At 36.5% G+C, this 27,737-nt stretch overlaps 1 protein-coding gene across 4 annotated transcripts in view; it reads left to right on the forward strand.

Annotated features, from left to right (window-relative positions):
* The window catches only part of Ankib1 (ankyrin repeat and IBR domain containing 1), a 127,050-nt gene that overhangs the window by 11,286 nt on the left and 88,027 nt on the right, over positions 1–27,737 (forward strand). The window lies entirely within an intron of this gene.

Below are 27,737 nucleotides of genomic sequence, written 5' to 3' on the forward strand. Positions count from 1 at the left end.
AATGAGAAGAAATAGGGAGTTTAAGAGGGAGGGATTATTTCTGATTTTTTAACTACTCAAAAACTCTGTATGGGTTAAATGTCAAATGTATAAGGCAAGAGAAAATGTAGAATAATAAGTTTAAGTTTTCAAGAATTTTATAGTCTAGTAACCTTTTTCATTTGACATTCCTTGAGGAAATTGAGCCTTACTGCTATAAGCCAGAGGTTCTCAAAGTGTAGCATATTTTAGAATCGTTTGGAGGGCTTGTTAATATGCAGAGTGCTGGGTCCCACCTCCAAAGATTCTAAATTCAGTTATGTCTGGGTGGGACCTGAGTGTTTTCATTACTAAAAAGGTAACAGCTGCTGCTGTTGTTGCTGTTATCTATTTGTGAAATTATTTCTCCCCTATGTCTCTAGAATGGTAATAGTTATATACAACCACTGAGAGAATTTTAAGAAATGAGAAGTCATTTTTCTGTGTTTTTTGCTTTAGATGAGAAACTCTAATGGAGAAATCCTGGAGAGGTGGGGAAATTTAAAAAATGGATGAAATTAACTATAATTCCAAATCTTAACCCATTTGAAAAGATAAAAACAAAGTTATATGGACATAGAAAGATAAATGTATCATAATGTCTAGGATGAATTGAAGGGAAAAAACACGGTACAAGTTCAATTACTTAAGGGTTCTTTCATCCACCTTCTATTCAGAATATGTTTAAAAGAGAGTTTTTATAACCCCAGCCACTTGGGAGGTTGAGGCAGGAGATTCTCTCGTATGAAGGAAGCCAGAGCAACATAACAAGACTGTCTCAAAAAATAAAAAGAACTGGGATGGATGTAGTTGAATAGTGAAGTGCCTCTGGGTTCAGTCTCCAGTACCAAAAACAAGCAAAACACTCTATTTGGAATTTTTGCCTTTAGACCTATATGATGACATCAGCTACACATCAGGGGCCAGTTTAAATGTAAAATGTAGCACATTTGATGATGTCAGTGTGCCAGTTTGCAACCTGAAAATTATATAAATATTTGATTTTTTTGCATGATGCTTCTTACCACCTTCCTTATCAATTCCTTTCATTCCTTGATGTAGTTTGCATATACTTCTGACTCCTTAATTGGATTCCTGATTCCTCATTTTTGTTTCCTATTTAACATGTATGCATTGAATAATTAATACCTGGAGAAAAATTTCAGCACTTTAAAATTAGAAATCTATACAGTACAATTATATTTCTGAATTGTGTATCTAGCCCAGACCTGTCACTTCAGTTTCAGTCTTGTCTATTCTTTTGCCTATCTAATATCTAATAGGTCTCTCAAAAATTAGCAGATCTCTCCTCCCATTCAAACCTTACCTCCTACAATCTTTCCCTTTCAGCAGTGATAACTCCATCCTTCCAGGGTCTCAGACCAAGTATCTGGGAGCTATTTTTTTTTTTTTTTTATACCGAGGATTGAACTCAGGGGCACTTAATAACTGAGGTTTGTTAATATGCAGCCCTTTTTTGTATTTTATTTAGAGACAGAGTGTCACTGAGGTTTTTAGGGCCTCGCTAAGTTGCTGAGTCTGGCTTTGAATTCGTCATCCTCCTGCCTCATCCTCCTGAGGATGGGGATTATAGATGTACATCACTGTGCCTGGCCTCTTAACTTTTCCTTTTCTTTTACTCATTTTTCCTATCCGTCAGCAAATTCTGTCTGCTCTTACCTTCAGAATACATCCAGAATTGGATGAAGTATTCACCACCTCTATTGCTACGTTCTTTTTTTTTTTTTTTTTTTTTTTTTTTTTATTGTTGGCTGTTCAAAACATTACATAGTTCTTGATATTGCTACGTTCTTAATTCAGTCTACTATCCTTTATTTGGATCAGTGCAGCCAATTCCTAACTGGTCGTCTTCTTGGCTTTCCCACACCCCCCTTTCTTCTCGACAACCAGTCAGGGTGATCCTGTTAAATAAAAGTCAGGTCATTTCATTTCTTTGATAAAAGCCTCCAGTGGCTTTCCTTTTCATCTAGTGTAGTGATTTACAGTGACCTTCAAAAAACCTACCTAAACATATCGTCTCCTCCCATTAGTTCTCTTGATTTTGTACTTACTACTTCCTTCCTCAGTCTATATACTGCATACTTGGCCTGTTTTCCTTGAACACGTAGAGTATGCTTCTCTCTGTACACTGGGTATTCCTTATACCTGGAATACTCTTTCCCCTAGATACTACATGGTTCCTTACTTCCCCTCCTTTAGCTCTTTCTCAGATGTCACCTTGGTAAGACCTTCCCTAATTACCTTTTAAAACATTACAACATGCCAACATTCCCTCCCCTTCCTGGTTTTATTATTTTTAAAAATAACACCTTATGTTATTGAACATAGAGTATAAATTATATGAGTCCAACAGTTTTAGTTTATTTTGTTCCTGCTATATTCTCCTACCCTTAGAACAATGCCTGGCATATGATAGGTGGTAGGTAAATATTGGTGCATGAATTTATTTTAACTGCCGAGAAGAGTATGTATATATTTCTTCTGAGAAGAGCATCTGAAAATCATGTGGCTTTAGTATAGTCTGCCTGCCACATTGTCTTTTAACACTTAATTACTCTGCTTCTTATTCCTAAATTGGTATGTTCTATGCCTCTCTCTGATTTGGATTTAAAGTTACTATGTGTTTTATTTTGTTTGTTTGCAACATATTTTCCTTGGCATAAATTATAGTTCCTAAGTTTATGTATTATTTTGGAAAATAATTAAATATAAGTTAATATTCTTGAGGCATATGAATTATTAATTATTGTCATTGACTGTGTTGTTTCCTTATAGTCATAGTAATATTTTGGCATGTGTCTTGCTTTTAGATGATTTTTATGTCATAATTTGTAGCTATATCATAGCTTCTTTCATATTCTCCTAGAAAGATCAGGAACTTAGTCCTGATTTGATATCTGAGGGTTTTATAGATTTAAGTTTTTGTGTAGATGTGCTTAATTAATAAGTATCTTAATTGGAACACTTAGATCCTTTGGAGACCCATTCTCTTCCCTTTTTTTTTTTTTTAATTTTCACTTCCAAAGACTTGAGTTTTATGTACTTGTTATGAAAGTTATAATGACTTAGATTTTTCATTTCAAGTATTTGTGCCTTGTTGCCAGGTCATTTTTAAAAATCGTTTTTAAGGGGTTGGGTTTGTGACTCAGCGGTAGAGCACTCGCCTAGAACATGCGAGGCCCTGGGTTCGATCCTCAGCACCACATAAAAATAAATAAATAAAGATATTGTGTCTGACTAAAAAATAAATATTTTTAAAACAATCGTTTTTAAAATTATGTTTTTATTAGTGCATTATTATAGGTACACATAACATTGGGATCCATTTGGACGTAATCATAGGTGCATGTAATACAGTTTACTCCACTTTAGTCCCCACTACTTTTTCCCTTCCTTCTTCCCTCTCTCTTCCTTGTACTTACTTGTAGTTTTCTAATTGCTGCTTTATAGATACGCATAAAGGTAAAATTCACTATGGTATATTCATAAATATACATATGACCATAGCATAATTTGGTCAGTTTCATTATATCATTTCTCTCTTTTCCTTTCCCACTCCCTCCTCTATACCTTTTCTTTACTCCACCGATTTCCTATCTATTTTCATGGGATTCCCATACCAACCCTTTTTTTCAGTTACTTTAGTCTAGCTTCCACATATGAGAGAAAACATTTGACCCTTGACTTTCTGAGTCTGACTTATTTCACTTAGCATTATGTTCTCCAGTTCTATCCATTTACCAGTAAATGACAGTTTCATTCTTTGTGACAGTCATCAGTGTATATATGTGCAGTCATCAGTGTATATATGTGCGTGTAGTATTTATGTAGATAGATACCTAGGGGTATAGAAAGAGTATAACTAGTACTACAGAAGCCTCCTTCATGCATCCCATCCCTCATGAGGTCAAAATTATGCCTCTCAAAAGTAACTGACTTCAACAATATAGCTTTTCCTTTATTGTTGTTATTCTTTATATAAATTGAATCATAATATATGCTAATGTGTTTATTGTTTTTTACTCAAAATGTATTTCTCCATATTGTTGCATGTAGTCACAATTTATTCTTATTGCTGAATACTGTTTCAATTTGTGAATATACCACAATGTATCCATTTTACTATTGATAAATATTTGGATTTGGTTCAGTTTTTTTCATATAGCAATAATGCTCCTGTGAATATTCTTGCACCTTTTTAAAAACACATATATGTACAAATACCTGTGGGATGTATACCTAAGAGTGAAATTGCCAGATGGTAGGATTTGTGTGTGCTTAATTTGGTACTGCCAAATAGTTTTCCAAAGTGTCTATACTGATTTACACTTGAGTTCCAATTTCTTTTATCATGCTCCTTAATGAGATATACACTCCTGAAAATCTCTAAGAGGATTTTTCTTTGTGTAAGGTCTCTTTACTTACCTTATGGTCTTGAAGATATAGTCCTCTGTGTTTTCTTCCAAAAGTAGTATTGTTTTACTTTTCACATGTAGATATGCAATGCATTTGGAATTTGACATTGGTTTGGGGGTTTTAGGTAGGGTTAAAAAGTATCTTTTTTTTTTTTTTTTTCCCATTGGGATATACAATTGACCAAATGTTTTTGAGAACATCATCTTTTAAGGGAGGAGTTTCTAAAGATAGAAAATAATAGAACATGTTTGCCAATGAATGGTGATTTAGGCCTTTATCATCCTCTGGATTCTAGGGAGTAGCTTAGGAATAGGTTAAGGTAAAGAAAGAACATTATTTTTGAAAAGGAAGGAAAAGTTCTTGAAAAGGAAGGGATTTATAGCAGATGTGCCTTTGCTTTGCAACTGATGTACTTTTATTGTAACAGGAAAAAATAGAGAAGGCATTATTGTTTAGGTGCAAGATAGTTTCTGTAAGCTTGATATGAGAAGATGAAGGAATTTTTTTTCCTTCTCTGTTCATGAGAGAAGGGTGAGTCCTGAGAAGCTAGGTCAAAGATGGAATGTTTTTTGTTAGTTTGTGGGCCTAGCATAAAACTAGGCAATGCTGTACCACTGAGCTATACTCCTAGCCCCAGGGAATGTTTGTTTTTTTTTTTTTCTTTTTTTTCTGTATGCGGATGTCTAGTTGTTTCAACACCATTTGTTGAAAAAAGTATCCTTTTTTCATTGAATTAATTCCCCCCACCCTCAATGTAACCAATCCTTCTAAACCATGTCATGATTGTGGTGGGAGAGTTTCTCCAGAACAATTGAATTGCTCTTATCAGAGAAGGATGTAAGAGTTGTTGGGTAAATACAAATATATTGGGAATATAATGGAGGAATATAATCCCTTTAAAGAAATCTGATTGATTTTTTTTTTTTTACAAAATCAGTGAATTAAAACACCTTACATTGCAAATGCAATCATATTATAAATTATTTTTAAATGTCTTAGCTGTTTAATTCATGTTCTTTTAAAGCAACATTGCCTCCATGGATTGTGAGTATTTTTCTTTCAACTTGCATCTCTTTCTTTACCTAACATTAAGTTTTTGTTCAGTAGCTTTTGTACAAGGAATTTAAAGGAGAAATACCTTTTTTTTTTTTTTTTTTATTAGAACAGCTTTTGACCAACCATTTGGGGAAGGCATTACTCTAAAGTATAAATTATTCATCACAGGAAGATACTTTGCAGACATGGCAATGGGCCACAATGTTTTCCAGACACTTAATGCTTGACTTGAAACACAAAGAACATTAGAAATTATATATTTCATTTATAATACAATTAAAAGTATTATAAAATGCCTTTAGGATAAGTTCACTTTCTTCTGAATTCTCTTTTGTAATAGCATGTTTCATTCTTTTTTTTTAGACTGAATCAATAGAATAGCAGTGAGGGATAGGAAAATAATAAAGTATCTCCAGATTCTCACTTTCCTTAAGTTGAAGGCTATAGTTACTTCTCAGTAGACAACTATTGCTATCATCACATAAGCCTATGATTGTGAAATGATCTTTCACTTAAATTAGAAAAAAGGACTATTTGTGTAGCTCAGTGGTAGAGCGCTTGCCTAGCATGTGGGGGGCTCTGAGTTTAATTCCCATCATTGCAAATGTCTGTGTGTGTGTGTGTGTGTGTGTGAGAGAGAGAGAGAGACACAGAGAGACAAAGAGACAGAGAGTGTGTGTGTATGTGCCTGTGTAATTTGATCAGAAAGACACATTTCAACAAGTTCAGGAATTGGACAGGATGAACAATTGAATTTTCAAAACTTTTCATAATGGATTTACATAATCACCCCCTTCCCCAGTGTTCTCTGACCAATTATCTAATGAGTAGGAAAAAAAAAAATCAGTCCCTTTCGGGGAAAGCTGCATTTAATAATCAGATTGCCTCACTAAAGTATATGCCTCAGGAAAAAAGGCAAGGGAAGTAGAGTCAGGTTATGAGTCTGTTCTTGTAAATTGCAGCTAATGAGGAAACCTGAACATAAGTCAGTAGGAATGAGACATTCCCTAGAGGGAGTCCAGAATCTAGGCTGTCTGGGGTAGGTAGAGGAGTCATGCTCCTTGTGATATATCTTCCTGCAACTTGTAACTTTGCTCAAGAATAAGAAATTAGGAATGTATTGGCCACACTGCATCAGAAATAAAGTTGATCAGCAGCCCAATTTCAGATTGTCCCATCAGAGAAAAAGCCCTTTCCTGTGGGCATTTGGATATGACCCAGACAGTCCAGCTGGCATCCACTAATGTTTTTCATAGTTTAAGGCCCACAGAGGTGTGTCCTAAATCTGCAACATTCCCAGAGTCTAAGTTGTGTTCATGAGCCTGTGCCTATTTCAGTTCAGCAAAGCTCATACTGAGGCCAAATACCCATAGCAGATATACAGGTTTTAGCTTAGAGTCAGGCCTAAGCAATTAAGATCTATGAATTCAGAATTCCAAAAAAACTACCAGCTAGTCTTTTTCAGTAACAAAGCAGAGACTGCAATGCCAGGCAGCTGTAATCCAAGTTCAAGTGATAAGCAAGACTTGCTTAGACTCTTTAATCTTAATCTAGAGTCTAAATTGACCTACTCAAAAATATGCACATCTGGGCTGGGGATGTGGGGATGTGGTAGCGCACTCGTTCGGCCTGGGTTTGATCCTTAGCACCACATATAAATAAAGATGTTGTGTCTGCCGAAAATTAAAAATAAATATTAAAATTCTCTCTCTCTCTCAAAAAAAAAAAAAAATATGCACATCTGGCTGAAACATCACCAGTCTAAGGGTCAGACATCTGATTTCATAAGAGCTCATTAGCAACTAAAGATTGGCTTTAAAACTCCAAAAGTGTATCTACATATATCTAGAAGTTGTCTCATTTTTTGTCTTCTTTTTTGTAGGTGCTTCAATAGGCAAAAATATTTAGTTATAAAGACTTAATCTTTTTCTGATATTCAGAGTGTCTGGATTTCAATCTGTTGACGAAAAACAAAAGCCAAAGGAGTTTTGTCCCATTAACTTTTTTTTTTCTCTTCAGCTTTTTTTTAGTGTTTTTTTTTAATTTAATATTTTCTTTAGTTGTAGATGGACACAATATTTTTATTTTATTTATTTATTTTTATGTGGTGTTGAGGATCGAACCCAGTGCTTCACACTTGCTAGGCAAGGGCTCTACCACTGAGCCACAACCTCAGCCCTCTTAAACTTTTTTTGATTAGGAAATGATTCTTTTAGCATTTGTGAAATTACAAATATATAACATTTTACATCAATTTTATCATCCATCCAGATGCAATAGCCACAAAATAATTTTTTAAAAATTTATTTTTTTCTCATTGCAATTTTATTGAAGTGTCCCTAGCAGTAAATTTTGCATTTATAGCTATGAAGGGTAATGGATAAGGTTGAAGTTTGGTATATATTCTAGCTAGAACACAAAGGGGATGGAGTTAGTACAGCAGCATCTATGCTGAACAATACTGTTGGAAGGTATCCATACCCCGCTACCCCCTGGCCCCCACGTTTCCCTCTGAGTTTATCTAAAGCTTTACTTTATTCCTGGGAATTGATTTGACCTTTTGTAAACTTTTAAAAACTTGACACACCCAGAGTTCAATTTTGGGAATATTTGGACCCTGCAGGGAAAAAACAAATCAGAGACATTACCCAGAGTATCCTCTCCCCAATTTTAATCAGTTTAGCCAAAGGACAAAGAGAATTTATTAGCAAGCTAGCTCTCCTGATGTTCAATCTATCATTTTCAAATTTCATAGGCAACTTCTACATCTCATCATGGAAAGCAACTCCCTTACGTTTTCTATTATAGGTCAACTATATAGCTACTCAGAGGATCATCATATTCTACCTCTTCATCCTTTCTTTTCCCAAACAATGTTGCCATATTTTAGTGAAATGGTCTGGGGTATCCTACTTCTGACACTATTGTATTTAGCAATTCTGAACACCACCCCCACATTCAACAATTCTCTTAAAGACTCAGTATATTAATTGTGGCCACAATAAAATTTATTACATTAAAGAATTTGAAGCAAAATCAGCAGAGAAGAAAGGTATATGGAGCAAGGCCCAGAGAAAAATAGGAACAAGTTTCCAAGAGTCTTCTTCCTACAGAATCACACAAGATATGCTTAATTCCTCCAGCACTGAATTGTGATAACACATGTGAAACTTTGTTTACCAAGGAATCTCATTAGAGACTAAGCGCCCAGGGTTTTTATTGAACGCTGGTCATGTAGGCACCTTCTGTCAGGCATGTACCAAAAATCTGAACTCTTAGGAAAAAAGCAGGCATTTAATACATGTACTACATTGTACAATTTAAGTGCATGGAACTACTCCAGTCAGGGAATGGTGGGAACCTTCCTGAAATCCAAGTTCTCAGATACCAGTCTTACAAGCAGACTTTTCTAAGGATAATTGTCCCAAGCCCACTATATTAACTATTTTCCCTACAATATGGTAAGATATCCACAGACAGATGATGGTAAAAATATAATATTGAATAAACTTAGTTTAACCTGATAAATTCACTTAATGTTAGCATAACAATGAATAAGAAAACAGGGCTCCTAGAAATGAAATGGTTTATATGCTGACACAGTGTAATACTTCACAGGTTTTCTGCATGACAATAATAATTTTTAAAAGAGTGCCTTACATTGAAGGACACAGCAAAGCTAGAAAGACTCACTGTAAGCAGTAGATGGTGGAATGAGGGTTTTTCCAATGAAGATAATCTAAACAGTTTTGTAGCAATTCTGTATTTGTTCTTTATAGTTAGTATGAGAAATAGAGTTATTCTCTTTTCATGTTAGGGAGCAATTTAGTTTTCTGAAGTGTAATGTAAAATTCTCAATTATAGTTTGCTTCTTAAATTTTTTAAGGATGTAATGTTGCTTGCAAACATTAAAATAATGATTCCTTTTAAAAACATTTGGCTACAAATCTGTACTTCCACACATTGACGTTTAGGGAAGGGCTGAAGTTTTGCCTTTTGGAGCAAAAATAATTTTTGTCTAAAATGTATCAATTTTGAGACTTTGACTTAAATAATTCCAAAATATACACTTCCAATTTGACATTTTCACTTATGTTTTAAAAATAAGGACAGTATAATGTTCAAAAATTATGAAAGCAAAACAGTCTGAGTAGCCAGAGATGCCAAAATTGCTAAAATTAAACTGCTCATTGTCAGGACCATAGCATTAGAGCTTGAAATATTTATTTTTGGGTCACTGTGAAATTCTGAATTCAAAAATTGGAAAAATACTTCTTGGGTCAAAGTATAACACAAAACATTTTGGGTGGTTGAAAAGTCAAATGTTTGAAGGCTGAATACTACCTAAGAAAAAATTAATCTGAAAAATTTTGTGAGGGGCTATTGATCATTATAGGTAATAATGCTTTAATAGGAAATAGAAGAGAATGGTGTTTCATACAGTAGTTGTATCCCAAGTTTACAGTTTTCCCCTTTGGACATCATGTTAGCTATTTTCAGTGTTCATATGTAAGTTTGGTGAAAAGCAGGAGTCAGCTGCCTCCTTTTGCAGCTATTTTCATTTCTTCCTTTTGTAATTGCAGCATCTTTTATCATACTGTGAAAGCTGTGTAGATCTAAAAGGTATCCAAAAGGAACCAGAATACGATTTTCTTCTTTTCCTGCTTGCTGAGAAAACTTATGCAGTTACATTCATTAATTTTTTATCACTACCATAATAGTTTTGTGTTTATGTTGTCATTTTATTATGAATGCTGTCATATTAAGATATTGGAATAACAGCAAAATGAATTTTAATTCTGGAATGCCATTACACAAATTTACTTTCTTTGTTAAAAGATTTTTCTTAGCTCTAGTCATTTTCACAGTTCTTTCTAATATTCAGAAAATTTTTGGAAGACTGTGGGTATTTGTGAACTTCTTTCAGGAAGCCTACAAGAATGAAGCCACATTTTACTTCATTTAGTATACAGTTTGGCAGGTGAAACCCCAGATCTCTTAAACTGAACTTCATTTTTAACAACATTTTAGATTAAGACCTTTTTTTTTTTTTTTTGTACCAGGGATTGAGCAGAGGCACTCGACCACTGAGCCACATCTTCAGTCCTATTTTGTATTTTATTTAGAGACAGGGTCTCACTGAGTTGCCTAGCGTCTTGGCTGTTGCTGAGGCTAGTTTTGAACTCTATCCTCCTGTCTGAGCCTCCCAAGCTGCTGGGATTACAGGTGTGTGCCACCACACTTGGCATAGATAGACTAAGACCTTTTTACTCACTGTCAAAGCAATGTGTATATTTTTCACATACTTCCATTACAAGGTATGTCTCTTGCTCCTGGCTTTGTACTCAACCAAATGTCTGTCACTTTCACATAATATTTGAAAGTACAGTTAGAGAATTGAGCTGTCAAAGATTAGGGAACTGCTAGAGAGATCTTTACTAATACTGCCAGTTACCTAGAAAAATAATGAAAATTATTTATTATTAATGTTTGTTCAGAATATAGTTGAAAAATGTATACTTTTTTAAGTTGCCAAAGATCGGACACCTAATACATGATAAATTCTAGACTAGCAGTTATATATCATTCTTGATGTAGAACATAGAGTATATGACATTTTTCTTAATGTTTCATTGTCCTTTTTTTCAGTATTTTTTAGTTATACATGGATGCAGTATCTTTATTTTGTTTATTTACTTTTATGTGGTGCTGAGGATTGAACCCAGCTGCTCACACGTTGGAGGCAAGCACTCTATCGCTGACCCACACCCCAGCCATCTTCATTGTCTTTTTTTTATATTTATCTTTTTTATATTTACTTAGTAATTTATATATGACAGTAATTTATATATGAATGCATTACAATTCTTATTACATATATAGAGCACAATTTTTCATATCTCTGGTTGTATACACAGTATATTCACACCAATTTGTGTCTTCATACATGTACTTTGAATAATAATGATCATCACCTTCCACTATCATTTCTAACTCCATGCACCCTCCCTTCCCCTCCAACCCCTCTGCCCTATCTAGACTTCGTCTATTCTTCCCAAGCTCCCTCTCCCTATCCCACTATGAATCAGTTTCCTAATATCAAAAGAAAACAGTCAGCATTTGGTTTTTTGGGGATTGGCTAACTTTACTTAGCATTATCTTCTCCAATTCCATCCATTTACCTGCAAATGCCAAGATTTTATTCTCTTTTATTGCTGAGTAATATTCCATTGTGTATATATGCCACTTTTTTTTTCTTTTTGATTTTTTTATTTTTTAATTTTTTATTGTGGGTTGTTCAAAACATTACAAATTTCTTGACATATCATATTCCACACTTTGATTCAAGTGGGTTATGAACTCCCACCTTCACCCCATACACAGATTGCAGAATCACATCAGTTACACATCCATTGATTTACAAATTGCCATACTAGTGTCTGTTGTGCTCCGCTGCCTTTCCCATCCTCCACCCTCCCCCCTCCCCACCTCTCCCCTCCCCTCCTCTCTCTCTACCTCCTCCACTGTATAACCCTGAGGGTCTCCTTCCATTACCATGCAATTTCCCTTCTCTCTCCCTTTCCCTCCCACCTCTCATCCCTGTTAAATGTTAATCTTCTTCTCCTGCTCTTCGTCCCTACACTGTTCTTAGTTACTCTCCTTATATCAAAGAAGACATTTGGCATTTGTTTTTTAGGGATTGGCTAGCTTCACTTAGCATAATCTGCTCTAATGCGATCCATTTCCCTGTAAATTCTATGATTTTGTCATTTTTTAATGCAGAGTAATACTCCATTGTGTATAAATGCCACATTTTTTTTTATCCATTCGTCTATTGAAGGGCATCTAGGTTGGTTCCACAGTCTTGCTATTGTGAACTGTGCTGCTATGAACATCGATGTAGCAGTGTCCCTGTAGCATGCTCTTTTTAGGTCTTTAGGGAATAGACCAAGAAGGGGAATAGCTGGGTCAAATGGTGGCTCCATTCCCAGCTTTCCAAGAAATCTCCATACTGCTTTCCAAATTGGCTGCACCAATCTGCAGTCCCACCAGCAACGTACAAGTGTACCCTTTTCCCCACATCCTCGCCAGCACTTGTTGTTGTTTGACTTCATAATGGCTGCCAATCTTACTGGAGTGAGATGGTATCTCAGGGTGGTTTTGATTTGCATTTCTCTGACAGCTAGAGATGTTGAGCATTTTTTCATGTACTTGTTGATTGACTGTATGTCCTCCTCTGAGAAGTGTCTGTTCAGGTCCTTGGCCCATTTGTTGATTGGGTTGTTTGTTCTCTTATTGTCTAATTTTTTGAGTTCTTTGTATACTCTGGATATTAGGGCTCTATCTGAAGTGTGAGGAGTAAAGATTTGTTCCCAGGGTGTAGGCTCCCTATTTACCTCTCTTATTGTTTCTTTTGCTGAGAAAAAACTTTTGAGTTTGAGTAAGTCCCATTTGTTGATTCTAGTTATTAACTTTTGTGCTATGGGTGTCCTATTGAGGAATTTGGAGCCCGACCCCACCGACTGTAGATCGTAGCCAACTTTTTCTTCTATCAGACGGCGCGTCTCTGATTTGATATCAAGCTCCTTGATCCATTTTGAATTCACTTTTGTGCATGGCGAGAGAAAGGGATTCAGTTTCATTTTGTTGCATATGGATTTCCAGTTTTCCCAGCACCATTTGTTGAAGATGCTATCCTTCCTCCATTGCATGCTTTTAGCCCCTTTATCAAATATAAGATAGTTGTAGTTTTGTGGATTGGTTTCTGTGTCCTCTATTCTGTACCATTGGTCCACCCGCCTGTTTTGGTACCAGTACCATGCTGTTTTTGTTACTATTGCTCTGTAGTATAGTTTGAAGTCTGGTATCGCTATACCGCCTGATTCACACTTCCTGCTTAGCATTGTTTTTGCTATTCTGGGTCTTTTATTTTTCCATATGAATTTCATGATTGCTTTCTCTATTTCTACAAGAAATGCCGTTGGGATTTTGATTGGCATTGCATTAAACCTATAGAGAACTTTTGGTAATATCGCCATTTTGATGATGTTAGTTCTGCCTATCCATGAACAGGGTATATTTTTCCATCTTCTAAGATCTTCTTCTATTTCTCTCTTTAGGGTTCTGTAGTTTTCATTGTATAAGTCTTTCACCTCTTTTGTTAGGTTGATTCCCAAGTATTTTATTTTTTTTGAAGATATTTTGAATGGAGTGGTTGTCCTCATTTCCATTTCAGAGGATTTGTCGCTGATATACAGGAATGCCTTTGATTTATGCGTGTTGATTTTATATCCTGCCACTTTGCTGAATTCATTTATTAGCTCTAATAGTTTCTTTGTAGAGCCTTTTGGGTCTGCTAGGTATAGAATCATATCATCTGCAAATAGTGATAATTTAAGTTCTTCTTTTCCTATTTTTATGCCTTTAATTTCTTTTGTCTGTCTAATTGCTCTGGCCAGTGTTTCGAGAACTATGTTGAACAGAAGTGGAGAGAGAGGGCATCCCTGTCTTGTTCCAGATTTTAGAGAGAATGCCTTCAGTTTTTCTCCATTCAGAATGATGCTAGCCTGAGGCTTAGCATAGATTGCTTTTACAATATTGAGGTATGTTCCTGTTATCCCTAGTTTTTCTAGAGTTTTGAACATAAAGGGATGCTGTACTTTGTCGAATGCTTTTTCCGCATCTATCGAGATGATCATATGGTTCTTATTTTTAAGTCTATTGATGTGGTGAATAACATTTATTGATTTCCGTATATTGAACCAGCCTTGCATCCCAGGGATGAATCCTACTTGATCATGGTGTACAATTTTTTTGATATGTTTTTGTATCCGATTCGCCAGAATTTTATTGAGGATTTTTGCATCTAGGTTCATTAGAGATATTGGTCTGTAGTTCTCTTTCTTTGAAGTGTCTTTGTCTGGTTTAGGTATCAGGGTGATGTTGGCCTCATAGAATGAATTTGGAAGGTCTCCCTCCTTTTCTATTTCCTGAAGTAGCTTGAAAAATAATGGTATTAGTTCTTCTTTAAAGGTTTTGTAAAATTCTGCTGTATACCCATCCGGACCTGGGCTTTTCTTAGTTGGTAGTCTTTTTATGGTTTCTTCTATTTCCTCAATTGATATTGGTCTGTTTAGGTTTTCTATATCCTCCTGACTCAATCTGGGCAGATCATATGACTTAAGAAATTTATCTATGCCTTTACTATCTTCTAATTTGTTGGAGTATAAGGATTCAAAATAGTTTTTGATTATCTTCTGTATTTCTGAAGTGTCTGTTGTGATATTGCCTTTTTCATCCCGTATGCTAGTAATTTGAGTTCTCTCTCTTCTTCTCTTCGCTAGCATGGCTAAGGGTCTGTCGATTTTGTTTATTTTTTCAAAGAACCAACTTTTAGTTTTGTCAATTTTTTCAATTGTTTCTTTTGTTTCGATTTCATTAATTTCAGCTCTGATTTTAATTATTTCTTGCCTTCTACTTCTTTTGCTGTTGTTTTGCTCTTCTTTTTCAAGGATTTTGAGATGAAGTATGAGATCATTTATTTGTTGGTTTTTTCTTTTTTTAAGGAATGAACTCCAAGCAATGAATTTTCCTCTTAGAACTGCTTTCAATGTGTCCCATAGATTCCGATATGTTGTGTCTGTGTTTTCATTTATCTCTAAGAATTTTTTAATTTCCTTCTTGATGTCTTCTATAACCCATTGATCATTCAGTAACCTCTTGTTCATTCTCCAAGTGATGTATGCTTTTTCCTTCCTTCTTTTATCGTTGATTTTCAGTTTCATTCCATTATGATCAGATAAGATGCATGGTATTATCTCTACTCCTTTATATTGTCTAAGAGTTGCCCTGTGACATAATATATGATCTATTTTTGAGAAGGATCCATGTGCTGCTGAGAAAAAAGTGTAACTGCTTGATGTTGGGTGGTATACTCTATATATGTCAATTAGGTCTAGGTTATTAATTGTGTTATTGAGTTCTATAGTTTCCTTATTCAACTTTTGTTTGGAAGATCTGTCCAGTGGCGAGAGAGGTGTGTTGAAGTCTCCCATGATTATGGTATGGTGGTCTATTAGACTCTTGAACTTGAGAAGAGTTTGTTTGACAAACATAGCTGCACCATTGTTTGGGGCATAAATATTTATGATTGTTATGTCTTGTTGGTGTATGGTTCCCTTAAGCAGTATGTAGTGTACCTCTTTATCTCTTTTGATTAACTTTGGCTTGAAATCTATTTTATTTGATATGAATATGGACACTCCTGCTTGTTTCCGAAGTCCATATGAGTGATATGATTTTTCCCAACCTTTCACCTTCAGCCTATGTATGTCTTTTCCTATCAAATGCGTCTCCTGTAGGCAGCATATTGTTGGGTCTTGTTTTGTGATCCATTCTACTAGCCTGTGTCTCTTAATTGGTGAGTTTAAGCCATTAACATTTAGGGTTATTATTGAGATATGGGTTGTTCTTCCAGCCATATTTGTTTATTTCTGTTACTAAACATGGTTTGTTTTCCTCTTTGATTATTCCCCCCCCCTTTACTGTCCTACCTCCCACTGTTGGTTTTCATTGTTATTTTCCATTTCCTCTTCCTGTAATGCTTTGGCGAGGATGTTTTGAAGAGATGGTTTTCTAGCTGCGAATTCTTTAAACTTTTGTTTATCGTGGAAGGTTTTAATTTCATCCTCCATCCTGAAGCTTAATTTTGCTGGATACACAATTCTTGGTTGGAACCCATTTTCTTTCAATGTTTGAAATATGTTATTCCAGGATCTTCTAGCTTTCAGAGTCTGTGTTGAAAGATCAGCTGTTATCCTGATTGGCTTACCCCTAAATGTAATCTGCTTCCTTTCTCTTGTAGCTTTTAAAATTCTCTCCTTATTCTGTATGTTGGGCATCTTCATTATAATGTGTCTAGGTGTGGATCTCTTATGATTTTGCACATTCGGCGTCCTGTAGGCTTCTAGGATTTGGGATTCTGTCTCATTCTTCAAGTCTGGGAAGTTTTCTCGTATTATTTCATTGAATAGACTGCTCATTCCTTTGGTTTGGAGCTCTGTACCTTCCTGTATCCCAATGACTCTTAAGTTTGGTCTCTTAATGTTATCCCATATTTCTTGGATGTTCTGCTCATGGTTTCTTAACAGTCTTGCTGAGCTGTCTATGTTCTTTTCCAGTTGAAATACTTTGTCTTCATTGTCTGATGTTCTATCTTCTAAGTGTTCTACTCTGCTGGTAGTATTCTCCATTGAGTTTTTAAGTTGGTTTATTGCTTCCTGCATTTCTAGGATTTCTGTTTGTTTTTTATAACCTCTATCTCCCTGTATAGTTGATCCTTTGCTTCCTGGATTTGTTTGCGTAATTCATTGTCGAAGTGATCTCTCATTGTCTGATTTTGCTGTTTAATGTCTTCCTTGATACTCCAGATCATCTGAAGCATGTATATCCTGAATTCTTTATCTGACATTCCATCTGCTGCAGCTGTTACCTCTTCTAAAGTTGCGTTGACCTGCATTGCTTGTGGTCCTTTCTTTCCTTGTCTTTTCATACTGCTTGCGTATCTTTCCTGCAGGCGCGGGCGGCGGCTCTGCTCTCTCCTTATTCCAATTGGGGTGTCGTGGCTACCACGCCGGCAGGTCACTGGGCCTGTTCTGGGCGTTGGCGGCGGCTCTGTTCTGCCCCTACTCCAATTGGGGTGACGAGTGTACCACGCCGGCAGGCCACCGGGCCTGATCCGCCGGTCGGTTGCAGGTTTGCCTACCCTGCAGGCGCGGGCGGCGGCTCTAGTCTGCCCCTACTCCAAATGGGGTGACGTGTCTGTCGTACCGGCAGGCCACTAGGCCTGTCCCGCTGGTCGGTCGCAGATCTGCCCACCTTTCGGGCACGGGTGGAGGCTCTGCTCTGCCCCTACTCCAATTGGGGTGTCGTGACTACCCCGCCTGCAGGACGCTGGGCCTGTTCCTGGCACGGGCGGCGACTCTGCTCTGCCACTACTCCAATTAGGGTGGTGTTTGTACCACGCCGGCAGGCTCCTGGGCCTGATCCGCCGGTCTGTTGTAGGTCTGCCTACCTTGGAGGCGCGGGCGGCGGATCTGCCCTGCCCCTCCTACCACGCCTGCGGACCCCTGGGCCTGATCTGCAGGTTGATCACTGGTCTGCTCACCCTGTGGGCACGGGTGGCGGTTCCGCTCCGCCCCCACTCCAATTGGGGTCACGTGACCACCACACCGGCAGGGTCTGATCCGGGCGTGGGAGAAGGATCTGCTCTGCCACTACTCCAGTTGGGGTGACGTGTGTACCACACTGGCAGGCCACTGGGCCTGACCCGCCAGGCTGTCACAGGTCTGTTTACCTTGCAAGCGCCAACGGCGGCTCTGCCCTGCCCCTCCTACCACGCCCATGTACCACTGGGTCGCGGGTCTGCCCACCTTGCGGGTGCGGGTGGCGGCTCCGCTCCGCCCCCTCTCCAATTGGGGTCACGCGGTCACCACGGTGGCGAGCCACTGGGCCTGCTCCGGGCGCTGGCGGCGGCCTGGCTCCTCCCCTCTGGCTCGACGACAAATTGAGGAGACTCGGGTGACTGTGCCTCACCCCCCCTACCAGGAGACCAACTGCTTATGTCACCGCTGGTATTGATGAAGTTCTCTCCTCCGCCGCTTTCTGCAGACATCAGATCTCTGCCATGTTGGTATCCTATGCGAATGGCAGCATTTCGTTCCCCTTGCCGGGCAACCAAAGCACCGGGTGAGTCCTGACCGGCCCTTAGCAGGACCCGGACCGAGAAGCAGTTTCCGCGGGCTCCTAGCCCCGGGCCAGGGAAGTTCCGGGAGCCGGAACTCGGCCGCTCCGTGCTCGGTGTAAGCTCCTATAAGTGTAAGCTCCTAGAAGCAGTCCCCGCGGGCTCAGTTCCGGGAGCCGGAATTCGGCTGCTTAGTGCTTGTTGTATGCTCTGATAGGACCAGGGTCCAAGAAGCAGCCTCCGCAGGCTCAGCAGCCCTGGGCCAGGGCGGTTCCGGGACGGTTCCGGGAGCCGGAACTCGGCCGCCCCGCGCTCGGTGTTCACTCCGATAAGATCAGGTTCTAAGAAGCACCCAGGCGCTGAACCCTAGCAATCTGTCTGCAAGCCGCAGGCAAATTGCAGCCTGAAATTACCTGTTCTATGGCTGAATGAGCTGCGGTCAGTCGAAAACAGTGGTGGTGACGTCAGTTTACCAACATGGTGGCTGCTGGCCTCCTCTGTGGTCTGACCGGTGTGGAGAACCGAGATGCCACTTTTTTTTTTATCCATTCATCTGCTGAAAAGGGTATCTAGATTGGTACCATAATTTAGCTATTGTGAATTGTGCTGCTATAAACATTGATGTGGCTGTGTCCATGTAGTATGCTGTTTTTAAGTCCTTTGGGTATAGACCAAGGAGAGGTATAGCTGGGTCAAATGGTGGTTCCATTCCCAATTTTCCAAGAAATCTCCATACTGCTTTCCATATTGGCTGCACCAGTTTGCACCCACCAACAGTGTATGAGTGTACGTTTTTCCCCACATCCTCGCCAACACTTATTATTGTTTGTATTCATAGTAGCTGCCATTCTGACTGGAGTGAGATGAAATCTTAGAGTAGTTTTGATTTGCATTTCTCTAATTGCTAGTGATGATGAATATTGTTTCATGTATTTGTTGATTGATTGTACATCATCTTTTGAGAAATGTCTCTTCAGGTCCTTGGCCCATTTATTGGTTGGGTTATTTGTTTTTTTGGTGTTTAGCTTTTCGAGTTCTTTATATACCCTAGAGATTAGTGCTCTATCTGATGTGTGAGGGGTAAAGATTTGCTCCCAAGATGTAGGCTCTCTATTCACCTCACATATTGTTTCTTTTGCTGAGAAGAAACTTTTTAGTTTGAGCCCATCTCATTTATTTCATTGTCTTTTAAAAGGAATAAACAATGAGTTCTTTGAAAGCATCAACTCTCTCTTTACCATTTCTGTGCAAATCCTGATGGCAGAGGTGATATAAAACTTATTGAATTTGTATACGGGGTAAAAATGGGAGTTCATAACCCACTTGAATCAAAGTGTGAAATATGATATATCAAGAACTATGTAATGTTTTGAACAACCAACAATAAAAAAATTTTAAAAAACTTATTGAGTACCTACTGTGTGCTAGATACTGTAATATGATCTTTGCATACACATTGCATGAAAATCCTAAAACTAGGTATCATTCTCACATTTTGCCAATGAGGAAATTAAGGTACAGAGAAGTTAAATAATTTATGATAGAATTAGGAAGCAGACTTGGGGTTCCAATCCAGATTCTTTTACTGTGCTGTGCTCCTTCCACCAAAGCAGGGGTTGGCAAACTCTGGGCCATGGTCCAAGTTGTTCCCACTGTTTTTGTAAATAACATTTTATTGGAACCTGGTTATGCTCATTTTTTTTAAGGTCTTACTTGTCTTTGGTGTTACAATAGCAGAGTTAGGTAGTTGTGACAGATCATATGATTCACAATGCTATATTTACTCTCTGGTCCTTTATAGAAAAAGTTTTCTGATCCCTCTACTAAATTCATAATTTTAGAGATTCTATGAACAGAGTTTGCATTCATTAATATGAGTTTCATCCTTACTGAAGCACTAGGCTTAAAGTAATAAAGTAGATTTCCCATCATGTAATGAGGGAAGCAAAGTATTTACTAACCACAGATCATGAATGTACAAAAGCATTTAGTGTTAGATTTGGAAAAATAAGCTGAAATTATATAAATATAATTCTTTGTACTTCTATGATTCTATGTATCATAATTCATTTAAAAATGAATACTCATAAATATTTCAGTTTTCTTGTAAGTGTAAATTGGTTTTCTTATTTTTCATTTTATTTTTCGAAAATACAAGTTAATATTTCAATAGTATAATTTATGACATTCAAAATACCTCCAATTGTGTTAATTAATGTTTGCATGCGAGCAGAACTTTTTGTTTATAACATGGTATAGTATAGGTCATATTTTTAAAATCTATCATACTAATTAGATTAAGATAAAGAAGGGGTGTGTTGGGGAGTTAGAGATCCATAGTGGCCGGCTGTTACAGTAAATAACTTTATGGGGGATGTAAAATTTCTCAGTAGACTCTTGCCAATTTGCCATCACATTTCTGAAAGGCTTTCTTTGTCATGAGTTGATCAGATCAGCCTTTTTATTTCATGTCATTTTCTGAGTGAACTACGCCAGTTTCATCTGACTGTAGCACTTTCTAATAAAGCTTTTATTGTTGTTTTTTCTAAGATCTTCATGGACTTTTATAAATAGCAGTTTTCTAATCTTTGACAGCTCAGTTCTTTAAAGAATAAAAAGAGGAGGGGAAATAACATTAAATCATTTTAACTTTAAAAATTTCATATTTTCTTGGCATGGTGGGGGCAATTTGTACTTTACTGAATGCCCTTGATACTCTTAACTTCTGTATGAAATTTGGAAGAGAACCACCAGAAACTTTATTTTACTTATTCTCATTTGTTATGTATGACAGCAGAATGTGCCACCAGATACTTTTAATAAAGAATTTCAAAAACCATTTCATGGCCTAATTGATTATAGGCTTGTTAGGTATCTAGTGTAGAAGGCAGTTACTTACAATAAACTATACATGTTAAGAGCTTTTATGGATTAAATATGGGTATACAGACTGAGATTTATTTCATTTTTGGTTATGGGAACTCTTTATCACTAATTTACATCCCCATTCCTTTTTATTTTTTATTTTGAGACAGGGTCTCTTTAAGGTTGCTGAAGCTGGCCTTGAATTTGGGATCCTCCTGCCTCATCCTCATGAGTCACTGAAATTATAAGCACCTGGCCACAAACTGGGAAGATTTAAATTAAGTCCTTTCTATTCCTATGATTTTAAAAAAATATATATATTTTTAATTGTAGTTGAATACAATACTTCTATTTCATTTATTTTTATGTGGGTGCTGAGGATCGAACCCAGGGCCCCACACATGCGAGGTGAGCACTCTACTGCTGAGCCACAACCCCAGCCCCTATTCCTGTGATTTTATGAACTAACAATTTTATGCAACAAATAGTTTTCATGTAGAGAAGTATAAGCTGTGTCTTATTGGTTGGTAGACTTTATAATCTTAGATGGAAGAAGTTATGTTGCACTAATTATTTCTTGTAAATTGTGGAAAAATATGTATACATATTTTCCACAATTTACAAGATATATATATATATATCTTTAAAATGGCCTTCCAGAACAAATATTAGTTTCTAGATGAGAAAACCAAAGTTGACATTTAAAGACTTTTCAGTTCTAAACTAGTTCTATCTTAAAAGCACTTTCATTTCACTGTGCCACATTGTAGTAATTAATCTGTCAAAGGATTTTTTTTTACTAAATTATACTAGCCAAGTTGTAAGTGGCTAAGATAATAAATAAGCTATCATTTTAGAGAAGATACTGTTAAGAATTGTGATGCCCTGAAATGAAGCTGAGAAAGTTAAAGCTAAAGCCAAACTCTTAGGATAAGAACCCAAGGGTCTAGGAGCTGGAGTTTGCAGCTCAGTGGTAGATCTCTTGCCTAGCAAGTGTGAGGCACTGGGTTTTATCCTCAGCACCACATGAAAATAAATAAAGTAAAGGCATTGTGTCCATCTACAACTACAAAAAAAAAAAAAAGAATTCCAAGGGTTCAGCCTTACCCAGCTATATGGCCTTAACTCTGATTATTTTCAGAAGTAAATAGCCAATTTCAGGCAAACTCTTTGTCCTTAAAAACAGCCTTCATGTATTTTCTAAGAGTTTGCCTTTACCCTGTAGAAAGCCATTGAACTATCACTTCCTTCCTAATGACTACCACTACATACTTTTATAGTCAAATCCTGAACCCTGCTATTGCTAAAGTTGATTATTACATACCCTGGGCTATAGGAGAAACCATATTCTCCTCCAAAATAACATCTTAAAACGTTAAACCTGAATACTAGGATGTGTATTTTTTTTAGTAGAGGGATGCAAATTGGATTCAGGCAGCTGGGTTTTTTACTTTATTTTTAATTTTTTTAGTTCTAATTTGTTATATATGACAGCAGAATGTATTACAATTCATATTTCACACATAGAGCATAATTTTTCATATTTCTGGTTGTATGCACAGTATATGCACACCATTCGTGTCCTCATGTATGTACTTAGAGTAATGATGTCCATCTTATTCCACTATCTTTTTTACACCTCTCGCCCCTTCCCTTTCCCTCCCTCCCCTTTATCCTATCTAGAGTTCGTCTAATCTTCCCATGCTTCCCTTCTAACCCCACTATTAATCAGCCTCCTTATATCAGAGAAAACAATCGCCATTTGGTTTTTTGGGATTGGCTAACTTCACTTAGTATTATATTCTCCAACTCCATCCATTTACCTGCAATGCCATGATTTTATTCTCTTGTTTCTGAGTAATATTCCATTTTGTGTGTGTGTGTGTGTGTGTGTGTGTGTATATATATATATATACACACACACACACACCACATTTTCTTTATTCGTTCATCTATTGAAGGCCATCTAGGTTGGCTCCACAGTTTAGCTATTGTGAATTGTGCTGCAATAAATATTGATGTGGCTGTGTCCTTGTAGTATGCTGTTTTTAAATCCTTTGGGTATAGACCAAGGAGTGAGATAGCTGGGTCAAATTATGGTTCCATTCCAAGTTTTCCAATGAATCTTCATATTGCTTTCTATATTGGCTTCACCATTTTTCAGTCCTACCAGCAATGTATGAGTGCAGGCGGCTGTTTTTGACATTGTTTTCTTCCCATCTTCCTTTGTCTCTTATAAGAAAAATCTATTCTAAAGGAGCCAGTATATCTTGTGATTTTTACATAGCTTAATACCCTGGGTTAAAAGATTGCATAGAGATTAGATGTTTAGTACCAAAAATAATAGTAAATAGCAATTGAGTTTTCATGGAACAGCCTGTTTACCTTGCGTTGGACAGCTGGTTTTTTGGAATTGGCTAACTTCACTTAGTATTATATTTTCAAGGATTATTATTATATATTCTTATTATATTATTATTATATTCTTCAAGGATTTGTGAATTTAGGACGTTTTTATTCCCTTTGTTATTCCACCTTTTACTTAGTTTTTCCTAATGTTAACATGTTAAATAACCATAGTTCAGTTATCGAAACTGAGAAATTAACACTAGTATATTATTGACTAAACTACTGTTGTCCTTTTCTGTTTGTGGGTTCTTCAACTTTAGATTCCACCAACCAGGGATCAAAAATATTGGAAAAAAATTGTGTCTATACTACATGAAGTCTTTCCTTGGCAGTATTCCATAAACAACATCCATTTACATACCATCTACACTGTTTTAGGTATCTAAACAGTTATCTAGTCATCTAGAGGTGATTTACAGGAAGGATTATTGGAGGATGTGCATAGATGATATGCAAATGCTGAGCCATTTCCTATAGGAGACTTGAACATCAGTGGATTTTGGTGCCCATGGAATATCTTGGAATAAGTTTCTTGAAAAATACTAAGGAATGACTATATTTATTTTATTTATATTTCATCAGTTTTCCATTATTGTCTGTTGCCCACCCCCACCCCCCCGCCGACATTTCAGACTCTAATCTAGGATTCCACAAGGCCTTTAGTTGTCATGTCTCAATAATTAGTCTCTACTAATCCGTGAACAGTTGTTGTCTTTTCTTGTCTCTCATGGTCTTAACACTTTTAAAGACTGTTAACTGCCAAGTTATTTTGTAGAATGTCTCTCAATTTGAGTAATATTTTCTCATACTTAGGTGGAGGTTATGTTTTTTTTTTTTCCTTTGACGAGAATACTTTGGAATTTAGTTGCCTTTTTTAGTGCATCAAAATTAGAGTCTATGATGTCAGTATGTTGCAGGAGATATTAGAATTGATAACTTGGTTAGGTGGTATCACATCTTTCTCCACTGCAAAATTACTTTTTTTCACTTTATATTGAATATCTTGGGAGAGATAATATCAGTATTTTCAGTTATCCTATTTCTCCCCAAACTTTGGTCCACTAATTTTAAAATCCATCTAGTTAATGCAGTAGGGCAAAAAAAAGAAATTAAAAAGAGTACAGGTTAAAGCAAGACTAAGACTGTGTTTATAGGTTATGTGAATTTAATTTAGGCAGTCCCCCAAAAAATCTATAGTTTTTTTTGCACTTCCTATAACTAGTAAGTGAAAGTGGCAGGTTCGCAGAATAGAAAGTCAGTATGCAAATTCAGTTGTTTTCGTATATACTAGAATTTGATTTTTACAGTATTATCTGTAATTACACTTCCAAAAGAAATATAGTATAAATCTAATAGTACATATATGTATAATATAACATTTCATAGAGATTATTACTTAGGGATTTTGATTCAGACAAAGAGGGAACAGTCATTTCAGGCAATAATAGTTGTGTGTAAAAAAGTAAAAGACAAATCTGGCAAATTTCTAAGCAAGACTTCTGAGAATAAATACAACTCTTAAATAATGTTTCTTGGTGATTTCAGGCCTGTTGGTCACAATTTTTAAATTAAACAGACTTGAAAATAACTGAAGACCACAGAAAAAGCTTCTAAAATGCCACTAGGCTTTTCAACATGAGTAACAGCAATATTCAATACACATTTAGAGTATTAATTTTTTATTAAGAAGTACCAAGTTACTTTAAGTGCCCCATGTTATTATTTTTTCTTACATTTTTTTAAACATCTTAGATACAAATTATTTTTCCTTTTTTTTTCCATGGAACATTTCCCTAAAGTTATACTCTAATATAGATCAAAGAAAGTTTGTTATTTATTAATCTAACTCAGAATGTTGAAGATGTTTGTAATTTGAGCTTCATTCTATCAGGGAAGATAAGACCAAAACAACTGAAAGTTTATAAAAGTTTCCAAAGTCTTAAGAAAGACCCTTCATAACCCACATGATGTCCTTCATATTTTTATAGATAGAAATAGTGTGCTGGAATTCTTATTAAGAATAATAAAATCTTAAATGCTTAGAGCTATACAACAAACACAAGTTATTTCACTAAGAATAAATACATCACTCCGAGATTCTTTTAAAAAGAGGAAGAAAATAAAATACAGGCTGTCCTGGAAAAATCCCAGAAGTATCTGTAGTACGTTGTGATAAGTATAGGGTGTAGGAGGGAAGGATTTGCTCCTCTGATTCAAGATGAGACAATAAAGGAGTAGGACTTTAAAGTTTTAGTAATCCTCTGAAAGATTAAATACAAAATTAAAGTTATGTAGTATGAGCCAATTGATGTGTGTGTGTGTGTACACACACACACACACACACACACACATAAATATACACACAGAGATAAATAGGGTGATTATTTGTCAATGCTAACTGGTTATCTTCCAGTAAATACACTGAGGGGCCTTTGGTCCTTTTTCTTTATTTGTAGTTTCAGAATATTTTATTATGCATATGTATTTGTAGGTTTAAAATTTAAAAATCAGTACCCAAGGAACTTAAATCACCCAAGGAACTTAAATACCAATGCATGGGGACCACCCCTAGAGACTGTGGTTTAACTAGTCTGGGATATAGGTTAGGCAGTAGAATACTATGAGTTTCTCCTGATTATTAGAATGCACAGCCAAGGTTGAGAGTCATAATTTTATAAGAAACTGAAAGAAACAACTCATTTGTTTTTTTTTCTGTTTTTTCAATTGCATTTTGTTGACATTGTTACTACTCTATACAAATATTGTGTTGACATATTATTTTTACTTTTTGAAGTTGTGTTTTAGTGTCCAGTGTTATATTAATTGGGTAACATGGTAGACTCTTATATTCTCTGTCTCTTAAGTTTTTTTTCCCTCCATTCCATCCATTTCATCTTTTACATTGTCACTGTAGTTAATTTTCTAAGTATAAAATAATTATATCCTTACCCTGCATAAAAGTTTTACTTATCTGTTTTTTTCAGGTTATCTGGCCTAAACTATCCTCAGTTTTATCTCCTGTTCATTCAGTGCTGGAGACACTGAACTCCATGCATATTCACCATTTAAAAAAATTGCTTTAGTTGTAGATGGACACAATTTATTTATCTATCTATCTATCTATCTATCTATTTATTTATGATGCTGAGGATTGAACCCAGTACCTCATACATGCGAGGCAAGCTTTGTACCACTGAGCTACAGCCACAGCCCCCATACTCACCATTTTTGCATATAGTTTTTTTTTTCATACCTGCCTTTTGCTTATACAGGTCACTAGTTTTGATCATGTGTTAACTTCTGTTGCTGTGACAAAAACCTGTGGCAGTCAATTTAAAAGGAGGAGAGGTTTATTTTGGTTTGGCTTTTCTAAGGTTTTAGTCCATAGTTACTTGGTCCTGTTGTGTTGGGCCTGTGGTGGCATACATAGTACATCATGGTGGGATCATGTGGCAGGAGTCCTGTTCAGCTCATGATGCTGGGAAAGCAAAAAAGAGTGAGGAAGGAGCTGGGGTCCCAATATCCACTTCAAGGTCATACCCCTAGGGACCCAATTTCCTCCCACTATCCACCCTGTCTTGGAGTTTCTATCACCTTCCAGTAGTGCCACTGGCTGGGGACCAAACCTTCAACAAATAAGTCTTTGTGGGGTTGGAGTTGTAGCTCAGTGGTAGAGCACTTGCCTAGCATCTGTGAGGCACTGGGTTTGATCCTCAGCACCACATATAAATAAATAAAATAAAGGTCCATTGACAACTTAAAATATATATGCATATATAAATATTTTTTAAATGAGTCTTTTGATATATTCAAACTATAGTAATCATTGTTCAATAATAGATTTAGAAATAAGATTTATTGGAATGGAATAAAACTGGCATTTATTGAACACACTAACCAAGAACTCTTACGTACAATACATAAAGTTATTCTTGTAATCCTTGTAGTCATGCCTAATAAACAGTCATTTATTTGCTGTATAAATGGGAATATGAGGCTTTTAGAGGGTAAATAACTTGCTTAAAATCACACATTGTAGGCAAATATAGTATTTTATATCTCAATTCCAGTATTTGTTTCCGTGACCTTACACCACCCACCTCACGTTGCTTTGGCAGTACATGCCCATATGATCTTTATTATAACTTCTTTCCGAATACAGTGCATAAGTATCTGATGTTTTTAGGCTTGTTTTGAATTCTTCATAGTA

This window comes from Marmota flaviventris, chromosome 1 (genome assembly GCF_047511675.1).
Source record: "Marmota flaviventris isolate mMarFla1 chromosome 1, mMarFla1.hap1, whole genome shotgun sequence".
In the NCBI taxonomy this organism is placed as follows: Eukaryota; Metazoa; Chordata; class Mammalia; order Rodentia; family Sciuridae; genus Marmota; species Marmota flaviventris.